We start from the raw sequence: 17,958 nt of genomic DNA, 5'->3' as shown, positions 1-17,958 counted from the left end.
AATAAAAATGATAGTTTATAGTTACTGAGTTTTTATAATGTGCTAACACTGTGCTGGATTATCTCCTTTAATTCAATCTTCAGCAACCATATGATTATGATTGTAATTTTAAAGATGAAGAAATGGAGGCATATTTATTTAAGAAATTTGCTTGTACAAGGCAACAGGAAAAATAAAACTTTAAGAACACAGTACTCCAAGAGTTAGAACAGCTTGAACTATACATACCTTTCAGAAGTGTTTAATCAAGTTTATGCGCCTATAATAGGTTGTTAAAGGAATTTAGGTATGTCAGGAGGAGGAGGAGGAGGTGTTCTTTAGTCTCTCCCACATTTGCTGGTAACTCCTCAGAGACTGAATTTAGGCTACATCATTTAAGATGCTTATAATTATGTATAGTACAACAATGATACCTCATCTGTGAAAAAGGAAGACCTTTTGTGGTAAATTGTGATAGTGTTGCATTATTTCATCCTTATGAAAAATTTATATTTAAATTGCATCATCAATTCAATTCTTTTGACAAAATAGACAAACTGGATTTTTTTTTGATACCATCAAGATTAGAATTATTTAACCCAACATTCCCTTGCTCCAAAGTATTCTATAGAGCCTGTCTCATAAATATCCAACAGGAAATAGACATTTTTCCAAAGAAGACATACAGATGGCCAACAGACATATGAAAAGGTGTTCAACACCACTCATCATCAGGGAAATGCAAATCAAAACCACAATGAGATTCCACCTGACCTGTCAGAATGGCTAAAATTAACAACATAGGAGGGGTGCTTTGGTGGCTCAGTCAGTTAAGCGTCCAACTTTTGATTTCAGCTCAGGTCATGATCTCATGGGAGATCAAGCCCTGAATTGGGCTCTGGGCTGAGTGCACAGCCTGCTTGAGATTGTCTCTCTCCCTCTCCTCCCTCTCTCTCTCACTCACTCAAAATAAGTAAATAAACGTAAAAAATTTGACACAGGGAACAACAGATGTTGGTGAGGATGTGGAGAGAGGGGAACCCTCCTGCACTGTTGGTGGGAATGCAAAATGGTGCAGCCACTCTGGAAAACAGTATGGATATTCCTCAAAAAGTTAAAAATAGAACTACCCTATAATCCAGCAATTGTAATGCTAGGTGTTTACCCAAAGGATACAAATATACTGATTTGAAGGGGCACCCCAAAGCTTATAGCAGCATTATCAACAATAGCCATATTATAGAAAGAGCCCAAATTTTCACTGACTGATGAATGGATAAAGAGGATATATATATAGTGGAATATTACTTGCCCAAAGAAAAGAATGAAATCTTTTTTTTTCTTTTTCTTTTTTTAAAATATAACTTATGGTCAAATTGGTTTCCATACAACACCAGTGCTCATCACAACAAGTGTGATGCTCCATGCCCATCACCCACTTTCCCCTCTCCCCCACCCTCTATCAACCCTCAGTTTGTTCTTAGTTTTTAAAAGTCTCTTATGGTTTGCCTCCCTCCCTCTCTGTTACTTTTTTTCCCCCCTTCCCCTCCCCCATGGTCTTCTGTTAAGTTTCTCAGGATCCACATATGAGTGAAAACAAATGGCATCTGTCTTTCTCTGCCTTACTTATTTCACTTAACATAATGCCCTCCAGTTCCATCCACGTTGCTGCAAATGGCCAGATTTCATTCTTTCTCATTGTCTAGTAGTATTCCATTTTATATATATAAACCACATCTTCTTTATCCATTTGTCAGTTGATGGACATTTAGGCTCTTTCCATAATTTGGCTATTGTTGAAAGTGCTGCTATAAACATTGGGGTACAAGTGCCCCTATGCATCAGCATTCCTGTATCCCTTGGGTAGATTCCTAGCAGTGCTATTGCTGGGTCATAGGGTAGTTCTATTTTTAATATTTTGAGGAACCTCCACACTGTTTTCTAGAGTGGCTGCACCAGTTTGCATTCCTACCAGCAGTGCAAGAGGGTTCCCATTACTCCACATCCTCTCCTGCATCTATAGTTTCCTGATTTGTTCATTTTAGCCACTCTGATAGGCATGAGGTGATATCTCAGTGTGGTTTTTGATTGTATTTCCCGGATGATGAGTGACATTGAGCATCTTTTCATGTGTTTGTTGGCCATCTGGATGTCTTCTTTGGAGAAGTGTCTATTCATGTCTTCTGCCCATTTCTTCACTGGATTATTTGTTTTTCAGGTGTGGAGTTTGGTGAGTTCTTCATAGATTTTGGATACTAGACCTTTGTCTAATATGTCATTTGCAGATGTCTTTTCCCATATCATCGGTTGCCTTTTAGTTTTGTTGATTGTTTCCTTTGTAGTACAGAAGCTTTTTATCTTGATAAGGTCCCAATAGTTCATTTTTGCTTTTAATTCCTTGCCTTTGGAGAGGTGTCAAGTAAGAAATTGCTGCGGCTGAGGTCAAAGAGGTTGTTGCCTGCTTTCTCCTCTAGGGTTTTGATGGTTTCCTGTCTCATATTCAGATCCTTCATCCATTTCTAGTTTATGTTTGTATATGGTGTAAGAAAGTGGTCGAGTTTCATTCTTCTGCCTGATGCTGTCCAGTTCTCCCAGCACTATTTGTTAAAGAGACTGTCTTTTTTTCCGTTGGATACTCTTTTCCTGCTTTGTCAAAGACTAGTTGGCCATACATTTTTGGGTCCAATTCTGGGGTCTCTATTCTATTCCATTGGTCTATATGTCTGTTTTTATGCCAATACCATACTATCTTGATGATTACAGCCTTGTAGTAGAGGCTAAAGTCTGGGATTGTGATACCTTCCACTTTGGTTTTCTTCTTCATTATTACTTTGGCTATTTGGGGTGAAAAGAATGAAATCTTACCATTTGCAATGATGAGGATGGAACTAGAGTGTTTTTTATTATGCTAAATGAAATAAGTCAGTCAGAGAAAGACAAATGCCATGATTTTACTTGTGGAATTTAAGAAACAAAACAGATGGACATAGAGGAAGGCAGGAAAAAAGGACAGAAAAGCAAATCATAAGAGACTCCAACTATAGAGAACAAACTGAGGTTTGCTGGAGGGGATGTGGGCAGGAGATAGGCTAAATGGGTGATGGGTATTAAGGAAGGCACCTGTTATGTTGAGCACTGGATGTTATATGTAAGTGATGAATCACTAAATCCTACTCCTGAAAGAAGTATTACACTATATGGTAACTAACTACAATTTAAATAAAACATTGAAAAATAAAACAAAATAAACAAATAAAACCCTCCAAATAACTCATAATTAAAGTGGGAAGAAAGATTTAAAAATGTAACATGAAAAAAAGAATTTTTTTATGGTCAGTGCTGTATATAGAAATTTTCTTTGTATGTTTTTGATGTACTTAAGTACATTCAAGTTGGTAAGAAATATTGAAGCAAATAAAAGTATTTAATTTTGCTTAAGCCAGAATTTCCAAAATTTTCTAACTTTAGGACTCTTATAATATGTTAGTTCTATAACTTTCTCAGACCATACTTTGGGAAATAGTGGTTTAGTATATCTCCAATAATATTTATGGTTATATTAATTTTTTACTTGGATTAAAAAATTATAGAGGAGGAACGTTAGTGCCTTTACATTCTAATCTTATTGAAGTAGATTAGACTCTCTCCAGCCATACAATATGCAATACACAACTGTGTAACGGTAATAGCAATCTCATCAATTCTGTGAGACAGTGTACCTGACTTTGGACAATTCTAATTGTTGGAAACATTTTTCTCAAACTAGATGTGAATTCCCTGCCATTTCCATGCACTTCTTCTAGTTCTGCTTTCTTAAGCAACGAAGACAATAGGAAAAGGTATTTTTCAAATAACCGATGATTATTCTTAGCACTTATTTATGTCTTCTCTTACCTAGGCTGAAAATTTCTTGACCCTTGAACATTTCAGACTATTCTGAATACTTGAGAATTTCCATATCTTGTATGATTATCAGTTTCCTGATGAAATTTTCACTTTTGATATTGAGGTACTTGAACATGGTAAGCATATTTGTATTATGGTTAGAATTTGACAACTTTAGTGTCTGGACTTCCTGGATCATTATGCTGGTTTTTGCTCATGGTATCTTGTTTTTTCATGTGAATGGCTATCTCTGTGTACTAAACATTACTTTTTCTGGAATTCATCTCAAGAAATTTCTCTGTTTTATTAGCTCTTTGATGTTTTTAAGATAAAGCATTTTATATTTCATCAATCTTCTTAGTTTTCTTCGGCAGAAGGATTAGACTGATTACTAATTTGCCAATACAAGAAATCGAAGTCCCTAAAATCATCTCCGCAAATACTTTTCTATGCATGTTCTAGATAAGTAATACCCATAAAATATTGAAATAAAAACATCTTGAAATAGAAACAAATCTCTGATGTGAATGTTCTATAATATACTCAAACAATTAGCTCTCTGATTTAATGTCTAACATTATCTTACCTTATTATGATAGCCTTGTCATGCTGTTCGTTCATACTGATTTTGTGAGCAGTTAAACTCCAAGTCTCTGAACTCAAACTATTATTAATTTGAGCGTTCTTGTTCTGATACTAGTTTTATCTTTTTATATGTAAAGGTAGATGCTAAATTTATATTCACGGAATTTTATCCTGTTAATTCTGGTTTATGTTAGAGTCCATTCAGATCTTTTTAACTTTTGATTTTGTCTTTACCTTCTAACCTGGAATCATTTTCAGATTTTTAAAAGTCAGATTATTTATGAAAAATTGTTTAGTCATGTGGAAAACAGTGATATATCTTCCTTTCAGATAACATCAATCAAACATTAACCCATTTTGAGTAAATTTGTTGAAATGAACTTCAAACTTGCTTTATTAGGCTACTGTATAAACAATGTTTCTTTATTTTATCCTCAAGTACTTTCTCAAAGGCCTTGCTAAAATTAAGATGTGTTAACTGTGGCATTGTATATTTATCAGTATAGTAACCCCAATTATAAAGGAAATGAGCTTAGCTTGGTTAACTTACTTTTCATAGCCCTGTAAGAGTTCCAAGTTGACTATTGCTTGCTTGCTTTTTTTCCTTTTCTTTCTTTCTTTTTATGTTTTTTTTAACCTCATTTTTTAATTGCTCATAATCCACTTACTTATGGTTGTAAACCACTTGTCTGCTGGGATCTTGTTACTCTTAAGATCTATATATAAATGGCTTGAACCCCAATTCTGTGTCCTATCAACTATAATGTCCCAAGATTTCTGCAAATTCTCTGGGGCTCATATTCTCAACGTCATCTCTAGTTCCAAGTTTTTGCTTCCACAAATTAGTTTATGAATGGTCTTTCTATCCCTATTTTATAGTTGGTTAATCTGTAATTGGTAATTGGCCTTTTCCCCCTTGATTTTGACACACACACACACACACACACATACACACACACTCACACACACACACACACACTCACTCACTCTCCAATACTTCCAGACAAGACATGTTTATGTATGTCTGTGTATATTGCAAACCTTATAGAAATTTGGGAAGGTGGAAGGGAGGGGATTCTTTACTGTAACACTATATTCTAAGTGGCTCCAATTTGAATATCAGAAATCTTCAAATTCTTTAGCAGCGTCATCTCATTGTTCTTCCACCTCCTTTCCCCTTACCTACTCTCTTTGTTCTTTCTCATACCTGTAAATTCCTGTTTATCTGGATGCACTAGGTTTCTATCTGCTAATTTGTGCCCTCATATATCACTGTCTTTCTTAAATTATTCTGTAAGGTATTTTCCTCCGTATAGACATTTTTTTTCCCTCAGAAGAATTCTTTAGTCAGCTGTGTCTCTCTGTATACACACATACATTCCACTATAAAATAATGTATTATAGATGTTTTCTAGGGGGAGAGCATCAACTTTAATGGTATAGATTTCTTTTTCTGGACACTCTTCTTTAAAAAGCAGTGGGTCACATTTTTGTTTCTTGCTTCTGTCTGGAATATAATGGAAAAAAGTCTGCCTCTTCTCTCTTCTAATTGTATCTTACTATTTCATGAAATCTTCTGCTCATTTTGGGGTCCCTTCAGCATTCTTATACAGTTCCCTGCTACATTTTTAATTTATTCTTTATTACACGGTACCAAATAATGTATCCACTATCATAATTTCTTCTTTCATGGCCTTACTCTTTTCTTCCTTACTGATTTTTTTCTAAATTATAGATTTTTTTCATCTCTGTTGTGGTATGTTTCCTTTTAGATGTCAGGTCAAGGAGATATTACTCAATTAAAAAAATGTTTATTTATTTTGAGAGAGACAGATAGAACACCAGAAGAGGAAGGGCAGAGAGGGAGGGAGACAGAGAATCAAAAGCACGCGCAGTGCTGTCAGCATAGCACCTGATGCGGGGCTCGAACTTCACAAACCATGAGATCATGACTGGAGCCGTGATCAAGAGTCAGATACTTAACCAATTGAGACACCCAGGCATCCCTATATATTTCTCAATTTTTGATTAATTCTCTGTACCTATACATTTCCTGACTTCCTTATGCTTTGTTATTTTTACTGAATTATCCTCTTTCCACTGAGACTGCCTCCAGAGATGCAGTTATGATCGACCATTTATGAGGACATAGACTGAGACCACCAACTAGTGCATATGTGGTTCACTGAGTAATTCTCAGTAGGAAAAGTAGTGCTGACCAACACAGAGTTGATATATAATTAAGTACAACAAAGATTCTTGATTTGGCAGCTTTAAAGTCATCAGGTTCCGTAAGGAATTTTTTTTCTCCAGGAAATAGGTACAAATGAAAGGTAAGAGAGGAGAGAGAAGAGAATGACAATCTTTCAATATTAAATAAATTATAGAAACTTGGAAAGACAGTTTGGCTTTATTGCCACCATTCTGTGGGAATTTAAAAAAATTCTTTTTTAGTATTGGTCAAGGTTTTTTTGAACTTCACTATTTATACTTCTCAAGATACCATATCTTATTTTATTGGCATCTGGGTTTTTATAAAGGTCGATTTTATTTGAGACAAAATTGGCTGGGGTGTCTCTTGCTTTCCTTAGGGGTCAGGACAATGTGGAGGAAAAAACCATTGCTTTTGGCAGAAGAGACTTTGCTTCAATCCTGGCTCTGTTGTTGATTAGCTGGGTGAATTTAGGAAAGTTAAAAATCTGTGAGCCTTGGCTTCTTCTTCTGAGTTATAGGGATAATAAAACTTACTCTGAATACTTTGAAAGGATTTTGTAAACATTAAATGATATATAAGCTACCTAGCAAGAACTGGTGCTCTCTGTTTCATTTTCTTTCCTTTTCTTGTCTTTCCTTTTGCCACCATGGTACCTTTTTCTCACATTTTTGACTCTTGTAGACTCTTGCAGTACAATGTTATCCTTATGCCTAAAAAATGAAGGGAAATAAATTTGAACCAAATTTTCTAACATTTTCCATTTATCAAACCAGAGTTTTATTTATTTTTATTTTTTAATTTTATATATTTTTTGAAGCTTATTTATTATGAGAGAGAGAGAGAGGGAGAGGAAGAGTGTGTGTGCATGAGCAGGGGAGGGGCAGAGAGAGGGAGAGAGAGAACCCCAAGCAGGTTTGTGCTGTCAACGTGGAGGCTGACATGGTGTTCGAACCCATGAACCATCAGATCATATCCTGAGCCAAAATCAAGAGTTGGACTCTTAACCATCTGAGCCACCCAGGTGCCCCAGTAGCTGATATTTTTTTTTAAGGTACCTTCTATTATTAAAAGGCAGGCATACCAGCAAAGAGACTTTCTAAAGGTTCCTTTCATTAAAAATATCAGCAGTTTATAAGGGAAGAAATTATTGTATTATTAAGAGTTATTAGAAGCCAAGCATATTCTGCAGAATATTCTAGGAAAAATATATGCAGAGATATTAAGGTTTAAAGAAAAATCAAGTCACAATACTGGTATTAAAGATAGAATAGGAGGAACTAGAAAATGCAGACAAATAAGGTACAAATCACTGGATTCGTGCCTGATAGCATACTGAAAACTTTAGGGACAAAGGAAATTTAAACCATGTAAAATTATAACTTTAAAAGGGACCAGCATCATTCTAGGTATCTCCAATTTGATTGTTAATTAATCCATTCAGCAAATGGTTGTGTTTTGTGCACTACTGCATGCTAATCACTACTGTATGATAGGGATTCAAGTTTAGAAAAATAATACCATGGCCCTTTTCTCCTGGAATTTACAGACTAAGACATAAATTAATATAAGTTACTCTGATAGAAGTTGGTGTAACTATTATGGAGGCATGATGGCAGTTGTATCAAGGGAAAGTATTTTGAGTGAATTTGAATAACTAGACAAAGAAGGTGATGGAGGAAGAGAGCATTTTAACTGCAAGAACAGTACATACTCAAAGACCTGTAATACTTCTGAGGGCTGAGATGAAGGGTCACTGTGTTATATACCTCAAACTAATGTAACATGTGTGACAACTATACTAAAAACAAACAAACAAACAAAAACAATTAAAAGACAAGCCAGAGTCTGGAAGGCTATATAGGCAAATCTCTCATAATGAATGGCCAGTACTCAAAATTTATTAAGAATTCTCAAAATTCAATAAAATAACAAAATGTTTAAAAATGAAAAGAGTTGAAGGTGGAGAGGTAGGCATAGACCTACTTGTGAAAGGCCTGTGTGCTAAGATAAACAGTTTGAAGTGTAGTCTGAAAGATAACGGGGAATCATTAAATATTTTAAGCATGGGTATGACATAAGCAGATTTGCATTATAGGACCGTTAGTCTAGCAGCAGTGGGTAAGGGAGCCAGACTGGAGGCAGTGAGGCTAGTGATTAGGCTGATGCTGTCATCTGGTTGTGAAATGATGGGGTAGGATAGGGAATGAATGAGATAAATGAAGGAGGAACAGTCTACAATTTGGAAAGTGATTGGAATCTGTTTAGATAGAAAGGGTAGCATCAGGTAGCCTTTCAGGAATCTGGCTGGGCATGAGGACCTTGGTTTTAAGTTTTAGGTAGAGGAGAAGTAGTTTATGGGTTTTAGGCTTATTCGATTGAGGCACGTATGAGAGATAATAGATACTAAAATATATGTTTAGAGCACATGAGAGCAAATAAGAGATAGATTTGGAAAGCCCCAAGAAATAAGCATTGGGGAGGAATTAAGATGGGAGTAGTGGGGGAGCCCTGGGCTTGCCCCATCCCTTGAACACAGCTAGATCAACATCAAATTACTTTGAATACCTAGGATTAAGAGAACCATCTGCATAATTTGAGGGCGAGAATGTGGCAGATATGAAGTGCAGAGACATGAATTGGGGGAGAGAAAGGCCATGGTGCCATAGGGAGTAGGAAGCCCTTTTTGTGGAGAGGAGAGAGAGGGAGAGAGGAGTAGAGAGAACAGCATGCTGGTTTTGTGCCAGAAGAGCACACCTGCAAAAATCATTGACTGAGAAATTGGGAGGAACTGATTATTGCAAGTTTTTGCAGAGTGGAGCTCAAATTCAGAGGATTTGGAAGTCTGTGCCATTTTCTAGAGTTGATCTGAGCAGGTGGCAGTGGTCCAGGTGAGAAGAGGGTAAAGGCCTGAGAGCAGACAGCAGAGAGCCTGGTGTGGGGATCCCCTGGGTCGTACTGGGAGAGAGGTTACCCTTTCTAGAGTGCATTTGGAAGATGGTGTATTGCTTCTTCAAGGACAAAAGATTGGGCTGACACCTTTGAGCAGCCACTTAACAGCAGGGGACAGAGTCTCACGCAGAGGGCAGATAATCTGGTTGCAGGTTTTCATTGTGCTTCACCATAAACTCCAGGCACTTGTGCAGTCAAGTGACTGCTTTTCTTTTCCCTTTTTCCCGATTACTTATGTATGTATGTATGTATGTATGTATGTATGTATGTATGTATTTATTTATTTATTTTAATGAATATAATTTGTTGTCAAATTGGCTTACATACGACACCCAGTGCTCATCCCAACAGTGCCCTTCTCACTGCCTATCACCCATTTTCCCTCTCTCCCAAACTCTCATCTATCCTTAGTTTGTTCTCTGTATTTAATAGTCTCTTGTGGTTGGCCTCCCTCCTTCTCTGTTTGTATCTGTTTTTTTCTCCCCTTCCCTTTCCCCATGGTCTTCCATTCAGTTTTTCAAGATCCACATATGAGTGAAAACATGTGATATCTGTTCTTCTCTGGCTGTCTTATTTCACTCACCATAATACCTTCCAGTTCCATCCACATTGCTGCTTTTCTGGGACAGAATGGCTCCAGGAGCAGTGCTTCAACACTGTATTCTGGAAGAAGGGAGCAGGTCCCCACCTTGCCAGGTCCTTTAAAATTTGGAATTTTGAATCCCAGCCAGAGATAGAAGACAGGAGAGCTGTGGCTCCAGGGATATTGATGGCCCAAGCACAGACTGGGGGAGGGTGGGGATCAAATAGAAGCCTGGGAAACAGGAGGGGTGATTGTTCGCTTGGCTGTGGCAGTGGGTATGAGCCTTCCTCTCTGGGGGTAAAAGAGTGTGGTGACATATTTCCCCCCTGCCCACCAGCACAGTTGGACTTCAGTTAGCAACACAGCACCTTCAGTAGGGGCTGGAGCCACTTATATCAAACCCTACCTCCTGCACCATACAGGATCATCTTTACTAGGGAAGGTCTGACTGTGAGCCAGCAAAGGGGTCTCTCCCCTAGAGGAACAACATAGGCACCTCACACCCACCAAGTCTACTGATCATAGAGTGCTCCAGTGTATCAGCTTCAGTTCTGGTGGAAATACCAGATTTTTTTCTTTTCTTTTCCTTTTTCTTCTTTTCTTTTCTCTTTCTTTTTTTCTTTCTTTTTTTTTAATTTTATTTTTTATTTTTTAAAATTTATATCCAAATTAGTTAGCATATAGTGAAACAATGATTTCAGGGGTAGATTCCTTCATGCCCCTTACCCACTTAGCCCATTCCCCCTCCCACAACCCCTCCAGCAACCCTCAGTTTGTTATCCATATTTATGAGTCTCTTCTGTTTTGTCCCCCTCCCTGTTTTTATATTATTTTTGTTTCCCTTCCCTTATGTTCATCTGTTTTGTCTCTTAAAGTCCTCATATGAGTGAAGTCATATGATTTTTGTCTTTCTCTGACTGACTAATTTCACTTAGCATAATACCCCCCAGTTTCATGCACGTAGTTGCAAATGGCAAGATTTCATTCTTTTTGATTGCTGAGTAATACTCCATTGTATATATGTACCACTTCTTTATCCATTCATCCATCAATGGACATTTGGGCTCTTTCCATACTTTGGCTATTGTTGATAGTGCTGCTATAAACATGGAGTGCATGTGTCCCTTTGAAACAGCACACTTGTATCCCATGGATAGATGCCTAGTAATGCAATTGCTGGGTCGTAGGGTAGTTCTATTTTTAGTTTTTTGAGGAACCTCCATACTGTTTTCCAGAGTGCCTGCACCAGCTTGCATTCCCACCAACAATGCAAAAGAGATCCTCTCTCTCCGCATCCTTGCCAACATCTGTTATTTCCTGAGTTGTTAATGTTAACCATTCTGACAGGTATAAGGTTGTATCTCATTGTGCTTTTGATTTGTATTTCCCTGATGATGAGTGATGTTGAGCATTTTTTCATGTGTTAGTTGGCCATTTGGATGTCTTCCTTGGAGAAATGTCTATTCATTTCTTTTGCCCATTTCTTCACTGGATTATTTGGTTTTTGGGTATTGAGTTTGATAAGTTCTTTATAGATTTTGGATGCTAATCCTTTATCTGATATGTCATTTGCAAATATCTTCTCCCATTCTGTCGGTTGCCTTTTAGTTTTGTTGATTGTTTCCTTTGCTGTGCAGAAGCTTTTTATTTTGATGAGGTCCCAGTAGTTCATTTTTGCTTTTGTTTCCCTTGCCTCCAGAGACATGTTGAGTAAGAAATTGCTGTGGCCAAGATCAAAGTGGTTTTTGCCTGCTTTCTCCTCGAGGATTTTGATGGCTTCCTATCTTACATTTAGGTTTTTCATCCATTTTGAGTTTATTTTTGTGTATGGTATAAGAAAGTGGTCCAGGTATTGTAAAAGAGAAAAATAAGAAACAAGAAAGAAAGAAAATGAATAGATGAACCTGCTAACAGATTGAAGTAGGACTGAAATTGCTTTGTTTTCCCCTAGAAGTCAGTCTGTGTAGCTCTTTATAGTCCATAAATTAAGCCAATGGTGAGACTTCTGTACTTGAAGAGCGAAGTTGGCCCAATTGGGCAGGGCTCAGTTTAGCAGCTCCACTGTCCACTAGATGGAGCTGCTAGCCTAATGGGGTGGAGTGTTGCGGTGCTCATAGGTGCGTATAGGCATGTGCGGGAGCGGTGAAATTGGCGCCACCCAGCCACCCAGTCTGTTCTCCCGGCTCAGCGTCCTTCAGCTCTTGTCTTCTCCCGCTTTTTTACTCTCCATGATCAGGCCCTAGGCAGTACCTCTCTCCTGAGTTTTGTCTCAGATGTGGCTGTTTTCCCCAGCCCCTTACTTCTGAAGGACTGAGGCTTTGACCCATTCCACCTCTCTGCAGGAGGGTCTCACTGAGCAATTGCCGAATGAGCAATGGCTGAATGTCGGCTGCACCTAGGAATGCCCGCTGGACCCTGCTGTTGCCGATGCCCCGAGACTGCAGCCAGGTGCCAGCCCATCCCAGAAAAAGTACGCGAGATAGTGTAGCAGCAGCATTTCAGGGATTATGGAAAATCACAACACACATCTGGTACCAGGCTTCACCCTTAATGACCTTGTTCCAGAACCAGCGAATGTGGCCATTTTCTGGGGTCTGCTGGGACCAGGTGGGTTCAACAGCCTCTACCAAATGTCCTTCCAGCAGTGGAACTGGTTTTTCCCGTGTGGCCCGAGAACCTCCCGGCCCCCACTCTGTTCCTGGGGATTCGCCTGTCCCACCAGAGCACTGCCAGGTATCGAGCTGCGGAGTTGCAGCTTTTGTGCTCTCCTTGTTTACAGTCTTAATGGAATTTAAACTCTCTCCTTTCTCCTTTCTCCCTTTTTAGTTTAGTCCCTGCGGCTATTTCCAAGTTTCCACTTTCTCTCCAGCTGCTTTTGGGGAGGGGTGCTTTTCCCGTATTCTCCCCACCTCTCCAGTCTCAGTCCTCTCTCCACTCACAAAAGCAGTTCCCTACCTTTCGCGGCTTCTTGCTCCCCAAGTTCAGCTCTCCGTGCTGTGTACCTGCTGAATTCTGTGGTTCAGGTTGTGCAGATTGTTGCGTTAATCTTCCAATAAGTTTTCTAGGTGTGTAGGATGGTTTACTGTTGGTCTGGCTGTATTTCATGGATGTAAGTTACACAAAAAGCTTCCATGCTGTTCTGCCATCTTTCCTCCTCTCTTTCTTTCTTTTTTAAAAATCAGGCTTATAGTTTCTCTTCATTTGTTTGTTTTTCGTTTCCTTTTCATGTTTTTTTCAGATCAACTTTTTTTTTTGGATCAAGCTTTTTTTTTTTTTTTTAAATAGGCATATTCTAACAAACAAATCAAAACACACCTAGTTAAAGATCTAAGTACTCCCACTGCAAGCAAAAAGGAACTCTGCAGAGGATAGCCTGTGGGAAAAAGCAGCCAAATTACAACAGCAGAGTGCACAGCATATACTAGAAACCCTTCCTTGAAGCCCCAGGCCCTGGACAGTGTATGACCCCTTCCTAATATAGCATTACTCTCAGGAGCAGGAAACATAACAAGTTGTCATAACACACAAAAGACAGAAACCTAGACAAAATGACAAGATGGAGGAATTTTTCCCAAAGGAAAGATCAAGAAGAAACCACAGCCAGATATCTGATCAAAACAGATACAAGCAGTATGTCCGTACAAGAATTTAGAACAACAGTCATGAGGATTAACTAGCTGGCCTTGAAAAAAGAATAGAAGACACCAGAGCAACCCTTGATGCAGAGATAAAAGACCTAAAAACTAGTCAGGCTGAAATAAAAATGTTGTAACTGAAATGCAAAACTGACTGGTTGTAATCATGAGAATGGAAGATGCAGAGGAACAAATAGGTGATAAAGAAGATAAAATTATGGAAAATAGTGAAGTTGAAAAGAAGAAGGAAATGAAATTATTAGATCATGAATATAGAATTAGGGAAATCAGAGATTCTGTAAAGTGCAATAATGTATATCATATGTGTTCAAGAGGAAGGGCAGCAAAAAGGGGCAGAAGGTTTATTTGAATAAATTCTAGCTGATAACTTCCTTAATCTAGGGAAGGAAACAGGAATTCAAGTCCAAGAGGCACAGAGAGCTCCCCTAAAAATCAACAAAAACAGGTCAACACCAAGACATATCATGTGCAAGACAAGTTTGCCTAGGGAAACTTCCAAAAGACAAAGAGAGATTCTGAAAGCAGCTGAGGACAAAAGATCCTTAACTTACAAGGGTAGACACATAAAGTTAGCAGCACACCTGTTCATAGAAATTGGGCAGGCCAGAAGGTAGTGGCATGATATATTCAACATGCTAAATGGGAAGAATATGCAGCCAAGAATTCTTTATCCAGCAAAACTGTCATTTAGAATAGAAAGAGAGAAAAAGAGTTTCCAAGACAAGCAAAAGCTAAGTAGTTCATGGCCATAAACAAGCTCTGCAAGAATTATTAAAGGGGACCATTTGAGTGGGAAAGAGAGACAAAAGAACAAAGACTAGAAAACAACAGAGACAGTCTACTGGAATAGTGACTTTACAGGTAATACAATGGCACTAAATTAATATCTATCACAATTACTCTGAATGCAAATGGACTAAATACTCCAGTCAAAAGACATAGAGTATCAAATTAGATTAAAAAAACAAAAACCATTGATATGCTGCTTATAAGAGACTCATTTTACACCCAAAGACACCTCCAAATTGAAAGTGATGGAGTGGAGAACAAATTATCATGCCAATGGACATCAAAAGAAAGCCAGAGTAGCCATATTTAGACAAACTAGATTTTAAACCAATGACTGTGGTATAAGATGAAGAAGGGCACTATATCATAATAAAGGGGTCTATCCAACAAGAAGATCTAACAGTTATAAATATGGCCCCAACTTGAAAGCACCCAAATATATAAATCAATTAATAAGAAGCATAAAGAAATTCATTGATACAATAACAGTAGGGGACTTTAACATCCCACTTACAACAATGGACAGATCATCTAAGCAGAAAATCAGAAAGAAACAATGGCTTTGAATGACACACCATACCAGATGGACTTAACAATTATATTCAGAATATTTCATCCTAAAGCAGCAGAATACACATTCTTTTCATGTGCATATGGAACATTCTCCAGAATAGATCACACACTGGGTCACAAATCAGGCCTAAGCCATACAAAAAGATTGAGATTATACAATGTATATTTTCAGACCATAAAGCTATGAAACTTGAAGTCAACCACAAGAAATAACTTGGAAGGTCTTCCAATCATAGAGGTTAAAGAACATCTTACTAAAGCATGAATTAGTTAACCAGAAAATTAAAGAAGAAATTAAAACAAAAAGGAAGCAAATAAAAGTGAAAATATGGCAGCCCAAACCTTTTGGATGAAGTAAAGCTGGTCCTAAGAGGGAAGTATATAGCAATACAGGCCTTTATGAAGAAGCAAACAAAGTTTCAGGCAATTGGGTGGCTTAGTCATTTAAGCATTCAGCTCTTGATTTTGGCTCAGGTTATGATCTCATGGTCATGATATTGAGCCTCATGTTGGGCTCCTTTCTGGGCATGGAGCCTACTTAAGATTCTCTCTCCCCCTGTCTCTACCCTTCCCCTGCTCATGCACACACACTCTAAAAAACAAACAAACAAACAAACAAACAAACAAACAAACAAAAACAAGAAAAGTCAAATACACAAACTAATCTTAAACCTAAAGGTGCTGGAAAAGGAACATCAAATAAAGCCCAAAACCAGTATCCCAAATGAAATAACAGGACAGAATCATAGCAAGAGACCTAAGTGAAATATGCCTGATAGAGAATTTAAATAATGATCATAAAGATACTGGAGTTGAGAGATGAGTGGAAGACTTCTCTGAAACCCTTATCAAAGAGATAGAAAACATAAAAAATAACTGATCAGGGATGATGAACTCAGTAAGTGAAATTAAAAATATAATAGAATAAATAGTAGACCAGAGGAAGCAGAAGAACTGATCAGCAACCTGGAGGACAGAGTAATGGAAAAGAAGCTAAGCAGGTGAGAGGAAAAAACAAACAAACAAAACGAGAATGACTTGGGGAACTCAGTGGCATCATGAAGTGTAATAACATTTGCATTATAGGGATCCCAGAAGGAGAAGAGAGAGAGAAAAAAGGGCAAAAAAATTATTTGAAGAAGTAATAGTTAAAAAACTCCCCAAATTTGGCAAAAGAAATAGATACTGAGGTCCAGGAGGCACAATGATCCCCCAACAAAAACAATCCAAGGACATTACCCTAAGACCCATAGTAATTAAAATGACAATAGTGATAAGGAGAGAATTTCAAAAGCAGCAATAGAAAAGAAAACAATTATATACAAGGGATTTTTCAGCAGAAACTGCAGGCCTGAAGGGAGTGGAATGACATGTTCCAAATGCTGAAAAGAAAGAAATATACACCCAAGAATACTCTAGCCAGTAAGTCTATCATTCAGAATAGAAGAAAGATAAATAGTTTCTTAGAGAAACAAAAACTAAAGAGGCTCATGACCACTAAACCAGACATTCAAGAAATGTGAAAGGGGACTCTCTGGAAAGGAAAGACCAGAAGTAAGAGTAAGAAAAGTAGGAAGCATAAACACTGTAAAAATAAGTATAACTGTAAAAATAAGTCAAGGGACTCATAAAATAAAAAAAAAGTAAAGCATGACACCATATACTTAAAATGTGGTGAGGAGAGTATAGAATGGCTTCAAACTTAAGTGAGCATAGACTGCTATATGCAGAAGATGTTATATGCAAACCTAATGGTAACCATAAATCAAAAACCGATAATAGATGTGCAAAGAATTAAGAGAAAGGAATCCAAGTATATTACGAAAGAATGAGAAGAGAGCAAAAGAAAAAAGGAACAAAGAATTACATAAACAACCATAAATCAAGTTTAAAAATGGCAAAAAGTGCATACCTATAAATAATTACTTTGAATGTAAATGGGCTAAACTTAGTTCTAACAAAAAGACATAGGGTAATGGAATGGATAAAACACAAGATCAACCTTTATGCTGCCTACAAGAGACTTATTTCAGACCTAAAGACACATGTGGGTTGACAGTGAAGTGATGTAGAAGCAAGTATCATTCAAATGGAAATGAAAATGCCAGGGTTGCAATACTTCAATAGGACAAAATAGATTTTAATCAAAGATTATAACAAGAGACAAAGGACACTATAATCATAAAGGGGACAATCCAACAAGAAGATATAACAATTACAAATATTTACGCATCCAACATGAGAGAATCCAAATACATAAAATAGTTAATAACAACCATAATGGAAATAATAAATAGTAATATAATAATTGTAGGGAACTTTAACACCCCACTTACATCAATGGACATATCACCTAAGCAGAAAAATCAACAAGGAAACAGTGGCTTTGATGACACACTGGGCCAGATGGATTTAAACAGTAGAATTATAAATAGAATTCTAAAACAGTAGAATATACATTCTTTTCAAGTGCACATGGAACATTCTTTGGAACAGATCAATATTAGACCACAAAACAAGCCCCAGAAATGTACAAAGATTGAAGTCCTACTACACATCTGTTCTGACCACAATGCTGGGACTCTAGAAATGGACCACAAGAAAAAATCTGGAAAGAGCACAAATACATGAAGGTTAAGTAACATTCTACTAAACAGCAAATGGGTCAATTAAGAAATGAAAGAGGAAATAAAAAAAAATACATCGAGAAAAAATGAAAACACAATGGCCCAAAATGTTTGGGA

The 17,958-nt window shown here is 37.5% G+C and overlaps 1 protein-coding gene across 3 annotated transcripts in view; it reads left to right on the top strand.

Annotated features, from left to right (window-relative positions):
- The window catches only part of CTNNA3 (catenin alpha 3), a 1,807,132-nt gene that overhangs the window by 216,493 nt on the left and 1,572,681 nt on the right, over positions 1-17,958 (top strand). The window lies entirely within an intron of this gene.

This window comes from Neofelis nebulosa, chromosome 13, assembly GCF_028018385.1.
Source record: "Neofelis nebulosa isolate mNeoNeb1 chromosome 13, mNeoNeb1.pri, whole genome shotgun sequence".
Classification (NCBI taxonomy): Eukaryota; Metazoa; Chordata; class Mammalia; order Carnivora; family Felidae; genus Neofelis; species Neofelis nebulosa.
The sequence above is the reverse complement of the archived record's forward strand: the minus strand, read 5'-3'. Positions and strand labels throughout refer to the sequence as shown.